The sequence below is a fragment of the Anas platyrhynchos genome, chromosome 1 (assembly GCF_047663525.1).
Source record: "Anas platyrhynchos isolate ZD024472 breed Pekin duck chromosome 1, IASCAAS_PekinDuck_T2T, whole genome shotgun sequence".
Lineage (NCBI taxonomy): Eukaryota > Metazoa > Chordata > Aves > Anseriformes > Anatidae > Anas > Anas platyrhynchos.
Window position 1 is genome coordinate 93,904,248 of NC_092587.1, and position 18,437 is coordinate 93,922,684.

At 37.0% G+C, this 18,437-nt stretch overlaps 1 long non-coding RNA gene across 1 annotated transcript; it reads left to right on the plus strand.

The window, feature by feature from the left end:
- The first annotated feature begins 7,259 nt into the window (after positions 1-7,259).
- On the plus strand, positions 7,260-16,838 carry LOC119714411 (uncharacterized). The gene is made up of 4 exons (XR_005261604.2): positions 7,260-7,519; positions 9,395-9,498; positions 14,066-14,123; positions 15,073-16,838. It is a non-coding gene; the product is annotated as an uncharacterized lncRNA (long non-coding RNA).
- Positions 16,839-18,437: the final 1,599 nt, after the last annotated feature.

The window sequence follows — 18,437 nt, forward strand, 5'->3', positions numbered from 1 at the left end:
AGTTTGTTATATTGAGTGTTGAGGTGGGAGGTATGGAGCAACAATTTGGGGTTGCATATTCACAAATTTAGATCAGAACATAGAGTAAATTACTGGGAACCCCGTCATGATGGGAGTTTCTTACAAAAGCTTTTTATAGATCTGTAAATAAGGCTGAATGCCTCTTAGTGTAATAATGATGCACAGCTCTGCAAATTAGACTAGGTATGTCACAGCAGCTGAATACTATATGTTGTACAGGTTATAGATTTTGCTCAGTATTTATAGAAAGTGAATTGTATTGTCTGATATTTTTTTATGAGTGGTAAATGCTTAGATTTTCAAAAGGGTAAATGCTTAGAATTTCAAGTGAAAGAGAGCTGCCAGTGCCGTAGAAAGATGGAAGCTTACTTTTCAGAAAACTTACAGTTTTCTTGTAGTTTCTTTACTGAAACACTTCCGCTTACTTATTTTAGAAGGACCACACATTCCCCCAGACAATTTCTTGGCTTTCCTGTTCTTGTCAATGCCAGATACTAGTGCCAGTGATTTTTCTCCTGCCTATTGTGGTTACAGTATTTCTTCTATAGAAATTGTCTGGAGGCCACAGACTAATTTTACTAAAGTCAGTAGATGGGAATTATATGGCATTGACTCTTGGGCTCTCTCCGTCTGTTTCAGATTATAATTATTGACCTAGAGGTGAAAGGCTCTATATCCCATTACCAATTCCCTGAGTCATACAGTTCCTTATAACAGTGCTTTAAAAATATGATGCAGGATGCTAGTATTCAATAGTGTCTGTACTAATAGCGCTTGCTCAAATTTGTTGGCAAAGATACCTTCCAGGTTTTGGTTTTTGAACAACATATAAATGTCAGTGTGAACTGCACTCGTGAACTTCTGGTGCAATTGTGAAATCCAGATGCATCTAAACTTTTCACTGAAGACAAATATTTTAAACAAGAGTCAGAGACAAGATCTAGGTTTGGTTTAAAATTCCGGCATGCTATTATTCACAGTAATATTCACTGGATATTGTAAAAGCCTTGAATTCAGGAAATCCCCTGGTATCATATTTTTCTATTTTGAACACCACTGTAGCCCTTTTCAGTTATGATTGGGTCTTAGCACATTTTCTCATTACTGCTAGCTTAAAAGTTACACATCTTTGCATTTCAGTTACCATAGTTTAAAGTGCACATGTGACTAGAGAAGAACTGAGATAAAATGAGGGCAACACTTGTCTCTCCGGAATGCAGGTGGAAATTGGCACCATAACCAAACATTATGTATGTTGGTTTGGTAGTTTTTCTCCTCCCCCCCCCCCCTTTTTTTTACTTCCCTTAAGTGCACCTTTACTTTAAGCGTCAGATATTGGCTCCTGTCTCCTACGTATTATCCTCTGACTAGTTTTTGTTTACCTCTTACAACACAAAATAATTTGCTCAACATCTCAAAAATTATTGCCAATTTCCTGTAGTCTTACATAAGCAGTCCATTGAAGACAGTCAAAACACCAGACTGTAGTATGGGAGAACTTGTCTTCTCGCTTCAATATAATTTGATCCCTATGGTGTGACTTATTTTTTCCTTACTTATTATAGAATTCCTCCACTTAAATCAAAAGTGCCTCATCCTCAGAAATTTTGTGTCAAGTCTATTTGAAACATATATCTAAAATTTACTTACATAAATCTCAGATAACCTTCTGTAGAATTATTCTTATATGAGAATACAGAAAGTACAGTTTACTAAGTACTGTAATTTAAAGCGGACAACTTCTCATTCATGTTGAACTTTTTTTAATAATAATTATATTATGAAAAGCAAACTGACTCCTGACACACTTCAGCTGTTGAACCGTTTTCCTGTGCTTCAAAGCCATGTGTGTTTTGTTTTAGATATAAAACTTGTAAGTTAGCACCATTTCTCAGGCCTCTATGAACAAGTCATTTCCCATACGATCATGTGGCTGAACTGTTATTTATTGTTGTTTTTCTTATTTGTGTGCTGACAAAACTGTTGCTGATTGGCAATACCACAAAGAAATAGCTTTCTGACATTATCCTTAATATTTGCCTTACAATGAATTATACACTTTTAAAAGTGATTTGAAGCACTGGAAAAAATATGTGAAGATGCATAAAATCTTTAAGCAAGCTCCTGTTGAGCTATGTATTTAGCATATCTATGTTCAATAGTAAGAAACAAAACACTGATAAGAAAGGAAAAATAAATCTCAGTTTCTTAAAAAGGAATGAGTTCAAATACAAACAGGAAAATGTGGTCTGTTTTTCCCAGCACTTCAAATATATGAACTTACAAGATGTGTCTGAGTGTATTTTCATACTTCTCTGATAGCTGCACGTATGGGAATGAAATGGCAATTTACATTTTTGTATCTTTTTATGTATTACTACAAAAACATATATAAGTTGCACAGATGTTGACTGAAGTGGATTAAGTTTTAGTGGGTATGTCAGTGATAAAATTGCTTAAGTGAAGAAGAAGTCAAGATTTGGAGAAGGGAGGAGTTGCAGATGCTGTAACAAAGGTAGCAAAAAAAGATTAATGTGCAAACAGTGAAATAGGAAAACACAGGTTATAAAAAGTAAGAGTTTAAAAGAAATCTAAAGAAAGGGACAATATGGTACACTGAATCAGATGATTCACAGCAGCATTACTTACAGTATCAGAGACAAAATCCTAGGAATAGGAAAAGAAGTGTTATATGTCTACTTCTATTTTGAAATATAGCAACAAAACAAAAGTAAAAGAAAAAGCAGCTTAGCTTTTCTTTGAAAATCAGCATCAAGGAATATTTATACTTTTAATTGTACCCCAATGCAGGAAACAGAATACTTATGTTTAAGTATGTTTTATCCCCCTGTCCTTGTAGGCACTTTGAAGCTTGTGAGTAGAAAGAAGACAAAATATTTAGAAAAAAAAAAATAATCAGAAACTCAGTTAAGAATGCGTGAGGGTACCAAGTGAGACGTCTGTTGCCAAATGAGAAATGACAAAGATATAAGTAATCTGAACCCTCCGTAGGTTTTGTTGTCATTAGCCATGTTAACTGGAAAGTGGAGCAGTCTGGAAAGAAACAGGCAGATTAAATATAGCTAAGTCTGTCACATTTCCATCTGCTTTTATGTATCTTAAACACAAAAGAGCCACCTGCTAATCAGAAGTGACACATCTCATTTATCAATGCAATTAGTCTTTTTTAGTTAATCATCTTAATTAGTTTTGAAATCTTTAAACATACAGGAAAACAGAAAAAGATCAAAAGATAAGAGTACTACAAATGAAAGTAGTAAAGATATGATGAGTAATCAAATGAGTTCAGGGCAAAATTATGAAAACTGCTGCATAAACAAAATTATGCTAAAAATAATAATTAAAAACCAGCCACCTTCTTCTCCCCTCATCTAAACAAAACATAAGATAAAATGGAAGAGGGAGACAAACAGTAAAAATAGTCTCCCCTGCACCTCAGTATCTTTCTTGCCTCTAAAAATACCACAGTATAAACACAGGCTGAGAAAAGACAATCAAAACAAGCCCAGTTTCACCATATTTCAGTGTGCTGCTTAATTGCACAGACCTTCACATATTCTTCAGCTGCTTCTTTTTAGTCTACTTGTTTGGCTTCTTCATTTATTTTCATATCAAAGAAATACATAGCTATGTATTCATATAAAAATTAGATACCATATAGAGAACTGAGCACTGCCATCAGAGACAATGACAAGTGTGTTTCTAGGTCTTTTCAAGTCTTTTGTCCATTTTTCTGTTTGTTTTTGTTGATTCAGCTTTAAACAAATGAATCCATGGGATCTGTACAAAGTAAAAATCTTGTGGTTCTGTGAAAATTTTCACTGATGAGCAGAGCCCATAGATGATTTTCAGGCTGCATTTAGAAGTGTAGCCTTTTGGTAGGTACAGGATGGGATTTATTTGTCAGCACTGATTTCAGACTGCTGCTCCTGTCCCCCAACACCCAGCTTTCATCTGGCACAGGAGATTCACCTGAGCTGCCCATCATTCAGAGACAGATGCGCCCCAAACTGCCCACCCTGAGAGCTAGTGGATCTGGCAGGTCTCTGTTTTGTCCTTGACCTCCCTCGACAGCAGGAAACCAATGGCTTATGAAAGAGAGCAAACAGGTAGTCTGCAAGACATTTCTGAAGTGTCAGGGAATGATAGAAAGATTGGCTTTTGTTCTTTTAACAGGAAACAGACTTTTGGGATAAAGATGAGGAAGACTGAGTTTTAATTAAAATTCTCTCAGCTTATCTTCTCACTCAAGGGAACATGATTTTTCAACCATTAAAAGCAACTGGAGCATTGCAGTCCTTTTTCTGGAAGGAAAAATAGGTCCTAATAGAGTTAGGTTTACACCGTGCAATTTAGAAATATGCAAATGTACTTCACTTGCTTTGCATCTGTTACAGTATTGTGCCCTGGATACCCTGTCTTTCCACTTGAACCTTCTTTCAACAGTGGGCTGCACAGGATTGCTAGCCCTGGGGGTGCGCACACAGCCAATTTTGCCAAAATACCCTGGATAACAGAGGATGTGAGTGTAAGCTGTGTGTGTGTGTGTTTGTGTAACAACCAACACCTGTCATGCTAGAGAAGATGACCGTCAGCTGGATGAAACAGGAACCATGGAAATATAAGGAAACTTTGGAGAAAGGAATTCACTGGAAGAGGCTGAACACCTGGGGGTGGGGGTCAGAGGGCCATTGACAGGCCTAGAGGCTGGGACACAACTGTAGCTTCTTGGGGTAAGCATAGAAGGTTTTGGGATGCTTGTGGGTGTGTGCTAATATTTTATGTGTCTAGACTTGTGATTCACCTGATGCATCACGGATGTTAATCCTGAAGGTATAGTTAACAGTCTGGTGGTTATTTACCAGATGTTAATAAATTGATGAACTGGTTTGATTTGAACAAAATTATTTTTTCCCCTGTGATGCTAGTGAACAGCATGATCAGAAAGTTGTGAGTGAATGGGAAATGAGAAGTCTGAACTGTAGAGAACATTTTCTTCTACAATCTTTGACTGTGGTGGGGCTCAGAGATGATATAGCTCCTCCGTGTATTTTTGCCTTAAATAGTATGTGGCTTGTAATGATGTTGCTATTTATTTGCTTCACACTTATAAGAAAAATAATATTTTAGGGTCTCTATCACAATACAGATTGATATTTTTCTCCCTCTGTATTATATGGATTATATAATATGTGAAAGGAGGGGAGGGAAGGGAAGAGAGGTACATATCCACATAAATCTAACCTTTACTTCAATTACTAAAGGAAAAGAAAAAGAAAAAATGAGCAGGTGTTTGAAAAACCCTGTCATATAAGATATCCACTTTGTTTGTAAAGCAAGAATATTGAAGTGAATCCACAATTGCTGGTTTCCTCAAGAAACAGTAACACTGACCTTCCTGTAATCCTTTTGACCTACTATCTTAAGGCTGCTTATAAACAGAAATAGAAACCACATGCTGTCAGCCAGAGCATCCTTAATTTCTCACCCTGAATAAAATAAAGTTCAATCCTTTGTGAAAATAGCTCATAATTTTTCTCATTTCTTATAGCTAAAAAGGAGCACAATGGGAAGCGACACTGAAAAATCACAGGTGGGTAAAAGTTGTGGCAACACCTTTTAGAGTTGAAAAATGTTCATTCAGAGGAAAAATCATTGTACTTTTATGTTTTGTTTTGTGTCTGTATGTTTACACGCACCCCTACAAACAGCTTCTCACCTATTTGCAAGTGGACAATTTCCCCAGCAGGTAATTCCTGAAGGAGTCTGACGCAAATTACTGAACAACAGTTGATCTCATTCATGGTGACACTTGATACAGCCGATGTTTTTCTTCTTGCTCCCCGGTGTGCCAGAGAGGCTGCTGGTGGTGAACATGGGGTGAAGCATGCCTGCATTTGGGGATGGAGAAGCAGAGAAGTTTTAGTGCGCGTGGGGGTATCCAGTTCATTACTTGGTCATCCCAATGTATCCTGTGATGCTTCACTGAGCTGTGCATGGGAACTGGATTTCTTTAGAGGGAAAATAAGCTGCTCCAGGTGTCTGCAGGAGAGGAGAGCATGTGTGTCCAAACCAACAACTCTTTTTCAGCCAGCTCTGAGCCATGTGAAAAATTGTTTAGTCAGGGGACCAGACTAACTGTAGGCCAAAACAAAACCCACCATACTGCCTCTAGTGTAGCTATGAGGATCTCAGAGCCACTTATTTCAACAAAATAATCCTTTCCTTTTATGCTAATTTACATGTTAATGGAGATAGAACCCAAAGTAAATTACTGTTTGTGGAACTCGATATCCTCATAAACAACTTCTAGTCATGTAGTTAAAAAGTGATGTAAAAAATGGGATTGATAAAACAGCAAAACAATTTTTAAAGAAGTCTTTGTTGCTTTGGATGTCTGAAAAGTATTATCCATGTTAAAAAAAATAAATCAGAATTCAAGTTGCATGTACTCATAAATACTCCATTAGAAGGGCTAATTGCCCTAAACCTCTGGAAGATAACCTGATTCCAGCTAACAAAAAATAACAGAAGTTGTAAATGTTAATTTTAAAAAACTATTTTGTGTATTTCAGCAGTTTCTTAATGCTTCAGTCCTTTAGCTAGCCACAGTTGCCCCTGTACCTTGGGTTATCATCATGCATTATGCTAAGGAAGCATTGACTACGTAAAAGAATGGGTTACACAAACATCTCTCAGGACTGGGTTGGGTATTAATGATCCTGCAGCAGGGTTGGGGGATGCACTAAATCACTGTTATTGATCCTTTGGGGTTCTATTTTTTCATATGATTCTGTATCTTCTTGTTAGTGATTCCTGATAAGATATTGTTTGGTATGGTATATATCGAGTCATTGGATGACGGATTGCCATCCCAGATATCAAGCAATTCGGGTGATGGATTTTTGTCCCAATGACAAGTTAGGACCAATTGCTCTAGCGGTCAAAGCAACTTGATTGTGCAGCCTTAGTTCAGAACAAAATAGAGTTAACAAGAAACCTTCTGTTCCCCTGAAGTTCCTCATTTGCCCCCGAGTTCCTCATTTGTAGTAAATATATGTGCCTGGATAATTCATTTCTTACCATGAGAATATTTCACTGTTAAAAAACAGTAAAGAAAATTAGATATGGCTGATAAATATATATTTGTAAGTTACTTCGAGTCCTGTAGACATTAAAATGATCAGTCATTTCTTTTTCAGGGACATGATGTGACACAAAATGGCAGCTGATCAAAAATTCTATTGCTGGTAGAAATGATTTCGGCTTTGAGGATGAGTTGTATATAGAAATGCACTTCAGCTCTGGTCTCTCCTGAAAGAAAAGTAAAATCAGTTAATTATATTCAGAGATGCTTATGCCACAGATGCTCAGTGTTTCAGATGCTCAAGCCACACAGAGAAGATTCGGGTGCAGGCTTGTGTCTGTGTGTGCTGGTCCCACTGGAGACTCAGGACTGGATCTTCCATACCACAAGGTGAAGATCCACTGCATAGTGCTTCCATCTGCTCACGTGTTGACCTTTCCCACTTCTTATATCTTTTCATTAGATCAGAGGCTAACTGTGTAACCCGTGCACCTTAATGGGCTAGATTAAAAGCCTTGCTCTGTTTGCACATTTGTTTGTATGACATGGAAGGCTGTCACTAAGAAATACTAAGACAACTACTAATACTAAGAAATGGCCTAAGAAAAATCTTCTGGAAGATCCTGGTTAGTGTATTCTGGCAAAAGATCTTGAATATAGACAATTTCCTTATTAGACCACAAACTGTAGTGAATTTTTGAACCAAAGAATGTAATTGCATCACCTGTATTTGTGCTTTAAATTTGTGAAATGCCATCAGTTTGGGGAACAAATCTCTACCAAGGTCATTTTATTTGCTGCATAACTTACATTTGTTCGCTTACATCAAGAGGACCCTGCAGTGCACAGTGGTACTTCGAGATGACAATTATTCTGATTTGGAATTTTGTGTACAATAATTAAACAGTCAGGCACCAGCAGACATGTGTTGCCCTGAGATAACATGCTCCTTGGAAGTATCATGAGGCAGAAGGTGAAATTAGTGCCTCCAATGACCTGGGAAATGCATTATCTCACCACTGCACAGGCTTGAGGGTGTATTGTTACTGTATACCAACTATTAGTGTTATTAGTTGCATCATGATTGATTGCACCATGTAAAACATATGTTTAAAACATGTTTGCCCTTGTGCATCATGTGGTAATGATGTCTGACTCTGAAGAACAGATATATCAGGTGTGAGTTGATAGGTGCATGCATTTTTTTTTTTTTTCCACTGGGATCTCCAAGGCTGGCAAAAGTTATCTTGAAAGAGACCTTAGCATCACAGTCCCACAGCTTCAGCAAAACCAACATCCGTGATGCGTGATAGGGAGTACCCATGTGATCAGCTGAAGTGGAGCATCCACCGCCATTATGTTATAATTATGCTACGCATATATTATGAATATATTAATGTGTCCATGTGTTTGCATGCACAGACTGACTTTCAGAGTGTCTGCTTTTAATCCGCAATTAAATTTGTCTCCCTCCTGTGCTGTCCCCTGCTTCATTTTCTAGGTGAGTGATGGAAGCTCTTTCCAGCCCCGTGCAGCCTGGCAGTACCCGGGATGTGGGTCGGTCAGCCGCTTGATGCAGCTGTGGCAGACAAAGGCCTTTGTGCTGCTTGCTCCTTCTCACAGTTCCGCAGTGAGAGGCAGCATCAGAGAGAGGAGAAAGTGTATCTTGAATCTGAGCTACTCAGGAAATCAAAGGAGGCGGATTAAAACAAGAGCAGTGATTGATTCCTGTAGGAGATCGCTTTCCTGTTCTTTTTGATATAATGAACAGGATAATCAAAGCAAGGTTAGAAATGTCCCGTACCTTTTCTCCGAGGATTTTTGTGATGTCAGTTCACAAGGTAGTACAGTAATTGAACACAAATGTGATAATGATTTTAAAGTTTTTTTTTTTTTTTTTTTTTTTTTAAACTTAGGGTAATTTACACTTAGCTGTTCTGGCAAGGTACCTGTCTTATGAGTCATCAGGCTTGTGGTTAAGCATGTTAAACTATGCTATACCTGCAGCTGCTGCTTTCTGTGCATCTTAGTGCCGTGTAGTCTTACTAAAAGTAGTCATGGTGCCTACATAAGGACTTGATTTTAAAGATAGGGTGGGATGTTGCTTTTTTAAGTTCAAGTCCAATAATGAAGAAAAAATAGGTTTCATGCTAAGAGAGGAGAGCATTTGATGGAAGGCAGCTGCTGTGGAAAGAGACACCAGGTTTGCTTGGGCTGTAAGGTAGCAGCCTACTGACTCACAGTAATTTCTCTTTTCTTTCAAAGATGACCTGGTGGTTCCTCAGCAAGTATTTCCAGAAGGCCATCAATGAGCAGCTACCCCTGTCCTGGCCACGTGCTGTGGCCAAACGTGTTTGCAGTCAGTAAAGGTGAGGTGGGTCATCCCTGGGCTTCCCTGGCTGCTCCATATCAGGGCCACCCTTTGTATACCTGCCTCTGTGTGCAACTGGGGGTGGCCCACAAGCCACCTCCTGGTGCATTTGCTGCCATAATATCCCCAGGGAATTCCACAGAAATGTTTCCTGGGATGACATTAATGCGGTGATCTTGGGTCCCCCTGCCAGCTCTCATCAGAGCTGGTACCACGTGAAAGCCCAAGTAGTGCTTTACTGTGAAGAGGACCGTTATGTCCTTTACTGGCAATACCTGCCATATAAGTGAAACATGCTACTCTAATGTGCTTTAGACAAGTTGATTTTTTTTCCTTTTTTTTTTCTTTCTTTTTTTTTTTTTTTTTTTTTTTCCCTCCTTACAATGAGGTTAAGGTGGCAGTGTAGGATCTCAGCTAATTCTGTGCTGGCTTTCTTTGCACTTCAGTTGAATCCACATGGGATGGTGATATTCAGCTCTGCATTACTGCTATTTCTCACTTTAATGACCCTGGTAAATTTTTAATGATTGCCATCACTGTCAGAAGGGCACAAAGGGCCCTCGTCTGTCTTGATGCAACCTCAGAAAATACACTTACAGATGTCAATTAAAATAATGGCATTGGTGGTAGGTCACATATTTTTATGAGTACCTACCTTTTCTTGCAAAAAGCAACATAAAAATTGCACTCATAATCACTATATCCACTTCAAAAAAAAAAAAAAAAAGTAAATGTAGATGTCTTAGGTTTTGTTTTGATTAAGCAGGGCAGCACATTCCAGACAAAATGAATCGGGACAGGCGCTTCATAGAAATGGGCCTGATCATTTCAGTAAGCCAGAGTATCTAAGATATAAGATGTTATTTTAAATTAGGTATTCTGAAGTGTGAAATTTTCATCCTGTAATAGTTGCTTGAAAGTCTCTGTTGGAGAAATTCATTTAACATTAGAACCAAGATTTTTCCACCACTTAAACATTGTTTCATCATGAGTGATTTCTCTACCACAGCATAGCCTTTAAGACATAATTCTCTCAAATTATGGGGTACGTTAGCAGCCCTGTGAGCCAGGAACTGGATGTACAGATCCCCTGTTTTCATTAATAGCAGCAGTTGCATGCCTAATTCACTGAGCAGCACGGAGAAAATGTAGCCCCGTGGGTCAGTGTCAATGGATTCAATGAGGTCTTCACCCTCTAAAAATGTCATTAGTGGGAGTAATAGCTGTCTGTGGGCCCCAGAGCTCACTCCATCTGCAGCAAGCTGGCTCTCTGGAGAGCAGAAGTCTAACCCAGAGGTGCTCAAGCTCAACTGGGGAAGTCCCATCAATCATTGATTGTTGGCCAGCCATTTGGGGCCTTAAGAAGCCTGAAATACCTTTTGGAGAGCTAAGCCTAAAATGAGACTCACTTAGGTGAACAGGGTTGGAGTGAAGTTTACCACCCTTCTCCCTCATCTTACTTCTTCTGTATCACCAGCTGACCTGAATGTACGGGTAGATCCTGACCCAACACCAACCCATCTCAAAACTAGATTTTCATGCGAAGCCAACCTAGGTCTTGAGCATGTTTGGTTTAGAAGAGGGGGTGCAGGGTGGTTCAGCATTCATCAGCAGGTGCCCCCATATAGCCTTTCATGCCTCGTTCAGTTGAAAAGCTGAGGCTCAGTTGACAGGTTGTGGACTCTAGTCAAGGATTAAAGAGGTTTGCATGGTTAAGTTTAAGGCAGGGACCTGGTGGCACTTCTGCCTAGAGGTGGTGGAGTGTACGGCAAAAGATAGTCCATTTCCTGAATCAAAATTGGAATTGGATATTTTTTCTTATTGTAACATATTCATGTTAAGATCTAAATTTTTCTAGAAGAGGAAATGAGTGATCCACAGAAAATTATTTTTGTAGAAAATTTAAGATACCATGGCTACAAATATGGTTGGATAAGAACCCACCTTCTTGTGCTGATCTTCAGAACAAAGAAAACTCAAGAATATTTTTGCTGTATGTAGCAGTTAGTATTTTAAGTTATACAATGTCCTGAATGTGGGATTGAGGAAGACTAGATGACCTGGGGAAACTTTGTGTAATCTTAATTGTATTAAAAAAATAATTAAAAATTTTAAGCATTAATATTGGGAACTGTAGGTCATTATTTTATTTATAAAGCATGTATTCCTGACAGATTTTTATTACGTTCTAGTGTTTGTATAACTTTGTAGTATCTTTTGATTTTTTTTCTTTATTTTTTCTTTATTTTTTTTTTCCTGTAATTATTTTCCACTTCTAAGTCATTTGATCTATGTTTTCTCTTAAACCTCTGCCTCTTTGTATAGATTGCTAGAAAGGAGTTCAATTACAATTTCGTCTCTGATATGGATATTTCTTTAGTGAGGATTGTACAAAGACATCTTCCTCAGGATTCATTTCAAACAGGGTTTCACATGTAAAATTAATAACCATTTAAAAAACAGCCAACCAACCAAAAAAAAAAACAAAAACAAAAACCAACCACCCTGATCTGAGTAGTCCAAGATGTGCTTCATTTCAGCTTTCTTCAATACATGCTTGATATAGTAATGTAAACAGCAAATGCTTCATGTTTTTCACTACTATATAGATTTGAGTGGTGCCACGTCTATCAATTCTATATTTGTGAATTTTACATATGTCTCTCTAAGAAATACAGTAGCTTTTTGAAAAATGTAGGATGGTACCAGATTCAGTTGTCACTTTAGGATTTAACATTGCTTTTTACATATGCATTTTTTTGTTTAGGTTTTCTGTCTGTATTTATTTTATGTTTGTCTCCTATAGATAAGTATAACATAGAACTTTACAGTCTTAATTAGAGTAGTATTGTGGGAATACCTATGGATATAAATTTACACATTTGAATATAAACTGTACAATAAACCCTTAGTTAAAATTTTCACTTAAGGTGTTTTAAGCCTCATTGTCAGTTATGAATTATAGAGAGACTATTCACCCTACACTTACAGCACTTACTTTGATTGCCGAGTTCTGTGAGAATTTGAGTAATGATATTAATTAGTTTGGGTTATACATTTTATTAAATATAGTTTTCAAGCAATATAATTCTTGAAATCTGAAAGATGTGTATTAACCTACTTGGAGTTTATTCTAAAGTCAAAGCTATAGTTTTCTCTCTCTCTCTCTTTTTTTTTTTTTTTGGTGTATATATGTATTTAAATATCATATTTTCTATACATTCTACATTGTAGTGTTTTCCTATGAGGGAGGTGTGGCTTTGCAGAGAGATCTTGACAGATTATAGAGCCAGGCAATCACCAATTATATGAAGTTTAATAAGAGCGAGTGCTGGATTCTGCACCTGGGATGGGGCAACCCTGTCTTTATGTACAGACTGGGGAATGAGAGACTGGAGAGCAGCCCCACAAAAAGGGATCCGGGGTTCTAGTCAGCAGCAAGTCAAATATGAACCAGCAGTGTGCCCTGGTGGCCAGGAGGGCCAGCCTTACCTTGGGGTGCATCAGGCATGACATTACTAGCTGGAAGGGATTGTCCTGCTCTGCTCTGCACTGGTGTGGCCTCACCTCAAGCACCATCTGCAGTTTGGGGCACCACAATATAAGCAGGACGTAAAGTTATTAGACAATGTCCAAAGAAGGGCTATGTGGAACCTTCCCCATATGACTTCTGAAAAAAGACTAGGTAAGAATACCTTTCCTTGAAGAAGGCTTATCTCTGCAGTATCCAGAACCATTAGGCATAGTCTTCTGACCTAGAAAGGACAATCTTACTGCTAACCTGTTTTCAAGCAATTTGCACCTGTGTCAGTAGGAGGATTGAATAGAAAACAAAACACCATCTCTTTCTAGGCTTTGAATGGCAACTGGTGATGGGAGCTAATCTCCACTTGCATTTTGTGGGAATGGGAATCGTCGTGCTTCCCAGAAATGTTCACCTTTTTTTCACAATATCGAGTGCAAATCTGAAAACCAGTATATGCTAAATGGTTGCCTGGTGTGAGGGAAAGGATGCTTTAATACAAACTAGATTAAGGAAGAATGAAATGGCATTTGCAAACTGAAGGCTAAATCATGGACTCCCAGCTGCCTGGTTAGTAAGAAATCCTGCAGACCCAGGGAAATCTGTGAGTCCTGGGGAAGGACTTGTATTCCACAGCTTCTGTCAGACAGCCATCTCCTGAGGTACTATTTCATTTTTGTGCTTCTGCTATAAGTTATATTTAGTTATGGATTTTAGTTGCATAGTTAAAAAGCCTAGGCATTTATAGAAACATTTAGGGTTATATAATTGAATTCTGAACTTACTAACAAGGTGTGATGCTGTCTCTAGTTTCTGCTTGATGGAGACAGTGCACCTGAACAGCTATGCATGTAATAAATTAGAGAAGAGAAAAGAGCTTCTATATAACTTTTCAGATATATTTGCAAATTATATTTAAGGGATAACTTACAACACAAAACAAAATAAAAAACACGAGGTTGAGACAACCGACAGATTTGTATATGCACATTAGCAAACGTTGGCACCTATCCTGACTAATTTATTATTTCTCCTTTGACAGCCTTCAAAAGTTCTTGGTTCCAGAATTTTCTTGAAGATATGTATATTTCAAAGTAGAGGTAAACCTTTACATGCAGGCTTCTCACTCATTTCTTTATTTCAGAAAACACATCATGTTGAATTTTGTAGTAATTTTGAATTATATAGTTCATGTTTTTAGTCTACATCCCTGTATTTATTATTCATGTTGTAGAACTTGTGTAAGAATTTGATGAAAACATTTCACCATCATTTTTTCATGTCTTTCTAAAATTTATTTTGAGCTGAAAGCATGAAAGACATCAGATTACTAGTACTTGATGCCATAATTCAGCCGCATATTAAATCAAAACAGCCATCAGAAGAAACAATCTTACTCTGCTTCCTCTTCTGTTCCAACTAAAGTGCTTATGACACTGGGTGGTGATTGTTCTTCTGTTCTTGCTTTGGTTTGTCTACAAAACACACAAACATAGAGCCTTCAAACAAGCATGTGGATAGTAAAGTGTGTTGTTTTTCTTTTTTTTTCTTCTCCTCCGGTTACAGTTTACCATGAATTACAGACAGAAAAGCTCTACTGTTGTAACTTGACATATGGAGATTAAGTCTGGTGAATGAATGAACACCTTTTTCAGATTGCCATTGCCTTTCCCAACAACCAAAATCTCATTACATATACCAGTCTTTGGACATTTATTGCAAGTGTCTTTAGTGAAGCTTAGTTTTTATTTGTAGTTCCCAGAAATAAATGGGAATATTTAACTATTTATACAGACTGATCTTAAAGGTATTTCAAGCTGAAAGTTAAACAACAATAATAACAACAAAAAATGAAGTAGTATGTTTGAGATCTGCTGGAGTTGTAAGTCATGAAGCTCTGATTTCTACGGAGATCAGCTGTAAGAGATCAGCTCCAGGGTGCACACTGCTTCGAGGGGTGACCCTCAGATTTTTACCAACTAACTTGCTGTTATAGGTGGCTAGGACACCAGTGAAACCCTTCACCTCTTGTGTTTCTCTTTCTTTTAGGTAATGCTGGAGGCCTTAAACTGAGACAGGGCACTGTGTCAGCCTTTCTGGACTAAAACTCTGCTGTGTAAAGGCCTGTCTTTACGGGAGACCAGACTGATCCATTCTTGTCTTGTGTAGTGGTCTTAGAGGGGTGAGCATTTATTACAGCTGCCATTTTGTTAATTTACAGGTACATTGATTCTTCTTGTAATCTTAGTAATTTTCTCTCACAAGATTATTGTTTTATGTATGATTATGTGACACGTCCACCCCCCATCCCCCAACACACACACCTTTTCTTTCCGAGTCTGGAGACTTGCTAATTGTTTGGTCCTTATGAATATGTAAGAAGCCTTTTCTTCCTTATCATCACCTTACCAGCATCCCATACCAAATGAGCGTAGACCTCAGGCACGTGTTTTGCATGAAAGCAATACTAATGTTATTCAGGTTTTCTTGGACAATGGGGTCCTGCAGGATCATGACATTTTGCAAAGAAGATGCTCCATGCATAGCATTCCTCAGTTTGTAAGTGTCATTACAAAACTGTTTCAGGTGTTTGACATCTTCAGTGTTTGGGGTTGAAAAAATATGGATAGCTATACTTAGAATAGTGAATGTGAAGAAAATAACAGATGGCACTGAATTCTTTACATGCAGACAGTGTTTTACTGGTTACCGTCCACCGTGTTTTACAGGTTATATGTAGTCTTCATTCCTATGTTATCATTTTGGGGCTGATGAAATGATGACAGAAAACATCTGGTGTGTGTCCATCACCTTGGTTTTGTTTCTCATCTGTGCCATAAGAACCAACTATGAAAACACCTTAATTTCTGCAGATATGAGAAAGATGAGTTCCACTGACTGTATAGGTAGAAATAAGTCAAATATAAGTGTTTAAGTTGATGCAGCATATTCCAGCTTGGTGGATAAAGTAGACTGTACTGGCCTAAGGTTTCTATCTTAATGCAAGACTGAGATCAGATTTCCTCTTGTGGAACCCATTCTGTTGGTGTTCAAGATTACTGCTGCTAGACTGCTCTTATTGCTTGTCTTGCAGCATCGCTACTGGCCTAACAGATCTTGTGAATGGTATCAAGTTCAAATGAGTCTAAAGTCTAGAAGCATTTGAATGAATGGTTTGTCTCACTGTCTTTCTGCTGTTTCTTAAATTTTTGCAACGATTTTCTGTTAAACTTATTAAGATAGGCTACACATTTGATAGCATAACAGGTCATCTCCTTTACATTGGCATACAGATGTTCTTATTTTATGCGATGGCATCAAGTTCTTGTTTTTCTTGCATAGGTGAGTAGATGAAGATTCTAACTCCCTCACATATGTTCCCTTGAGTTTTTATTGAAATTACTTTAATTGATTTAACTCATTCAGTGCTTTAATATTTGCCTACTAATAATTTTTATTATATCAGTAGACTGACACCATAATCTTTTCCATAACTCTGCAAGCCTCCAAGAGTTTGGATGTAGCTATACACACGTTGCTACCAAAGACACTTCAAAATGCTATCTTTTTTACTATTTTATCATTTTGATCATCCGCCAGGAGTGTTTGATAGGATAAGATTTTTTTTCAGTGTAATATCAAAATTACTAAGTAGATGATATGTGCTTATTTCAGAGATAAAATTTTGAGAACTTTCTACTCTTTTAGTATTAGACATGCAGCGCAACTGCAGATATGGACAATTTGTATTGCAGACCTTATAGCACTGTTGGAGAAATGTGAGCCAACAATAATTCGTCTTTGTCACCTGATCATAGGCAATGGATGCAGATTTTGCTGGTAAGAAAAATCTGAAAGAAAAAAAATTATATTATTTAAATATATATATATATATATATATCATAATATGTATTTATATCTATATATATTGTGTATATATATATATTATAAAAATATAAATATATCAGTATAAATTGTGAATTTATATTGTTTGAGGAAATGTGATACCACTCAGAGAAAATGAATGATGCATCTGTAGAGTCAATTAGGGCTTGTAGTAAAACATTAACCTTAAAATCTGTGTTTGAAAGTGCACAAATGGGAACACACTTGCTCTCTGGAATTTTTAATAGCCCTTATATAATTGTATATGTGAGATGCTTGTACATGGGCCTGGTAGGAATTTCAGGATTGAAGTAGTTCATGACATGTCAGTGTAATTTGAACTGGAGGTAATGAGGATTACAACCCCTTACAATAGAGATGCATTTGGCCCCAAATCTTTGAATCATTGTATGAACAAGTGGGAAACGAAAAGCGAAATTATCATAACTCTTTTTTTTTTTTTTTTTACTAACTTTCTAAACCAGGAAATAGATTAAATTTTCATTCTTTTCCCCCAAGATCTTAATGACTATCTTTATACTCTTTAGTGTAGAATTATTATTAGTGTTGCTACTATTACTGTTGTTATTACTATTATTATAATTAAAACAAGAAATGCGTTTAATGTCCCCGCCTTTAAGACAGCTTGGGGAATTTTCCTGTTTGATCTTCACTTTTATTCTTTTACCCTTATGTAAACTTGGATTTACACTCCATCTCCTATTGGCAATCTGCCATGTCCTTCCGTGCTCTCATTTACTTGTCTCCTTTTTTCACTGCTATCTTCTGATGCCTTTTTCAGTAAAATTATCAAGCTCTTGCTTACACTATGGGTGAGTTTCGTCCAGTAACTAATCTAAATATGCTGTTTATGTCTGCATGTTCTTTGTGTCTGGAACGAGTTCTGCTTTAATGTTGCAATTACAATTACAGCTGGTTGGAAAATCAAATTTTTTCATTAAAGACCTTTCACAAAAAAAAAAAAAATCTTTTTAGAAAATACTTCCACTGGACGTCATAAAGTGTTCCCATTTTCTCTGTTATGTTTTTTAATATTTTGTTGAGACTTTGGTATATTAAAAAAATAAGAAATTATATTAGCTTTTTAATATATCATAGAAGGCATACAAATGTGAAAAAATATTTTTATATGCTAAATCTTGTTTTTACGTGTATTTTGATGGTGCAGTAATATGTTACCAAAGTATAGAAATGAGTATTGTATTATTTACTATCACAAAGGGTAAGAATAAACTAGTGTGTCTTGTACACCACAGGCTGATTATGGTTCTCATAAAGAACTGCATCATAAAAATTGTTTGAAGAAGAACTGTATGAATTTACTTTATTTTTCAAGTTTTGGGAAGCAATTTTATCTAAATGCTTAAAATAATTGAGTTTTAATACTGTTTAAAATGTTCTTATAGCATGGGGGTTTATTAATTGCAAAGCAATCTGCAAATTAAATTGCAAATATAGGAGTTCTGGCTGACGTAGTTACTTCATGTTACAGTTTTCCTTGTTAAAAA